The sequence below is a fragment of the Equus asinus genome, unplaced genomic scaffold, assembly GCF_041296235.1.
Source record: "Equus asinus isolate D_3611 breed Donkey unplaced genomic scaffold, EquAss-T2T_v2 contig_334, whole genome shotgun sequence".
NCBI classification, from domain to species: domain Eukaryota; kingdom Metazoa; phylum Chordata; class Mammalia; order Perissodactyla; family Equidae; genus Equus; species Equus asinus.
Genome location: NW_027224999.1, coordinates 29,182 through 32,500, shown reverse-complemented (window position 1 = coordinate 32,500; position 3,319 = coordinate 29,182).

Genomic DNA, 3,319 nt, shown 5'->3' with positions numbered 1-3,319 from the left:
GGAGCGAGGTCGGGCCGGATTCCGCACCCCTGCCGCCTCCCACACGCCACTCGCAGCGGGGAGAACGGGCGAGGGGACCCGCGGGCAGAGCGAGAAGAGCGGTCCCGTTCGCCATGAACGTCCGTCCCTCGTCTGGCACGGCTTAGGCCCGGCCCGGGAGAGCACAGCATCACCACATCGGTCGGCAGCATAACGCGAGGGACCCCCGAGCAAGGGAAGGCCGGCGAGGACAGCGAGCGGAGGAGCCTGCTTCAGCCTCACCGACCCCTCTCCTCCTCCAGCAAGCGCGGGCGACGACCCCAGGACGAGAACGCCTGACACGCACTGGCACGGAGCCGGTGGGATGGGGTAAGTCGCGACCGCACCCGGGTGCCGGCGGCAGGGAGTGCACGTGGTAGAGGACCCCCGCGCCCCTAACCCCGCCGCCCTCGGGTACCAGAGACCGGAGGTGGCACCACGGTCGTGGGGGCGCCTGGAACGCACAAGAGCCGGCGCGCAGGCCCCAGCGGGCGGCTCAAGCGGCGGGGGTGGAAACGGGCGTCCGGTTCTCGGCCAGAGCCCGGAGCCCTCCCCGCACACGCATCCAGGCACCCGGAAGCTCTCGGGCGACTGTCACCCGAGCAGAGCGTGTCAGCACTTATCTGGCGGCACAAAACCACCCATTCGGGGGCAAGAATCGCCGCGCCCGGAGACGGGGCCCACCCACGGATCACCAGGGGAACCCCTGGATCACGGCCACGGCCACCAGACCCCAAGCACGACCCCATCGCCACCAGGCCCGGAGCACCCGGGGCCATCTGGTCGACCCCAGAAGCGTGGCGGCAGGGGGAGCCGGGGACAGCCTCCCCGGGCCGCCCGCGCGGGCCGGGACCGGTCGGTCCCTCCCTCTGAGTCGCCGGGTCAGGACTTAGAAAAGAATTCCGCGGAGGCGCCTCCGGCGACCGGGCCCGGGGCGGGACCGTGGCTCCCGTCCCTCAGCCGGGGCTCCACCTACGCCTCGAGCCGGCCCCCTCCCGCCTCCGGACAAAGACGCGACCCGCGAAACTCGGAGAGAGAAGTCCGGTCCGACGGCCCGGACCCACCCCGGGCACGCGTCCGGGCCGGGGACGCCCTCCCCGGCCCGCCCTCGAGGGCTCCCGGGGCCGGTCCACGCTCTTCTCCAGGGCGGGACTTGGAAAAAAAAACTGCCACGGAGGAGGAGGCATCCGAGGACCGGGCCCGGTCCCCACCGCCAGAGCCGGTCGACTCGGAAGACCAGTGGGGAAAAGGCCAGCCCGGCGGCCGAGCCCGTCGCGCCCTCCACGGGCCTCCCCCGCAAGGCCCCGGCCGGTCGCCCACCTCCGGAGCGGGGCGCGGAAAGGGGATCGGCGACGCGGAAGGCCCGACCACCGGGCCGCCCTCGGGACGACGGCCGGGCACGGGACGAGCTCCCTCGCCCGTTCCCCCGCGGCGGCCCCCCACCCCCTCCCGGGGACGGAGGGGCACCGGCGGCTGCTGGTCGACCCGTCCGGGAGGCCCCACACCCCGGCCGGCACCGGGCGGCGCGGCGACAGCCACCTCCCTCAGTAGCCTGCACCTCCAATCTCCGGCGAGCGGGCGTCGCGCTCACGCCCCGGCGCCACCGGGCCAGATCCCGCCAGCGACGCCGGCCTCCCGGGACTCTGCCTCGGTCACCGCGGCCGAGTCCCGTCCCTTGGCCCGCGTCGCCGGAGCTCCGGAGGAAAGAGACGATATAAAAGCGGCCGCCAGGTGGCACCCGGCGACCGACGACCGCCTCAGCGGGACGGAGCCGGAGCGCGGGCCCGCCGGGGAGCACAGCCGGGCCGCCGGGCCGCCCGATCCCGTCCCGGAGCCCCCTCGGACCCAGCCTCCCGGCCCAGTGCGGCCCCGGGGCGTCCGCCCGCGGGCTCCCGGCCGCCAAGGCGCAGCCCCAGCCGCAGGAGGGGGACTCGGGAAAGGTTTCTCGGGCGATCACCGGGAAGGGGAAGGGGAGAGTTCCCCCCAGAGAGGCCAGGGGGCGGCCCGGGCCGGGCTGGGCCGGTGCGGCCGGGAGGCCGCCGCTTCCCGGAGCGGCTGGAGCGCCCCCGGGGTTCCCGGGAGGACTTAGAAAATCAGGGCGGGCGGGGACGGTCAAACCGAAACCAGGCACGTCATCCGAGAAGGACCGTGATGACGGGAGGAGGAAAGCTTTCCAGTCCAGAGGGCCTGTCGAAGGCAGGCGGAGAGTCTACCCGCTGAAACTGACGAAGATGGGCAAAAGAAGCTAGCTCAGGCGCCGACATTTAAGGAAATAAAAAAAAAAAAGCACGAGGGCGTGGAGAAATGGGGAAAAATCAACACTGAGAAATCTACCCTCTGAAACCGACGAAGATGGGCAACAGGGGCTAGCTCAGGTGGCAATTTTTAAGGAAAAATGAAAGGAAGTGCGTGGAGACCTGGGGAAAAAGCAACACGGAGAAATCTACCCTCTAGAACTGAGAAAGAAGCGCAACAGAGGCTAGCTCAGGTGGCAATCTTTAAGCAAAAAAAATAAGATAAAAAAATACAATGGCGAGGAGACCCGGTCAAAAAGCAACCCTGAAAAAGGTACCCTCTGAAACTGAGGAAGCAGGGCAACAGTGCCTAGCTCAGGTGACAATCTTTAAGCAAAAGAAACACACAAGGGCGTGGGGAGCTGGCGAAAAGGCAACACTGAGAAATCCACCCTCTGAAACGGACGAAGATGGGCAACAGAGGCTAGCTCAGGTGGCAATCTTTAAGCAAAAGAAACACACAAGGGCGTGGAGACCTGGGGAAAAAGCAACACGGAGAAATCCACCCTCTGAAACTGAGGAAGATGGGCAAGAGAGGCTACCTCAGGTGGCAATCCTTAAGCAAAAACAAAGCACAAAGGCGTGGAGCCCTGGGGACAAAGCAACCCTGAAATATCTACCCTCTGAAACTGAGGAACATGGGCAAGAGAGGCTAGCTCAGGTGGCACTCGTTAAGCAAAAACAAAACACAAAGGCGTGGAGACCTGGGGAAAAAGCAACCCTGAAATATCTACCCTCTGAAACTGAGGAAGATGGGCAAGAGAGGCTGGCTTCAGGTGGCAATCTTTAAGCAAAAGAAACACACAAGGGCGTGGAGGCCTGGGGAAAAAGCAACACGGAGAAATCCACCCTCTGAAACTGAGGAAGATGGGCAAGAGAGGCTACCTCAGGTGGCAATCCTTAAGCAAAAACAAAGCACAAAGGCGTGGAGCCCTGGGGACAAAGCAACCCTGAAATATCTACCCTCTGAAACTGAGGAACATGGGCAAGAGAGGCTAGCTCAGGTG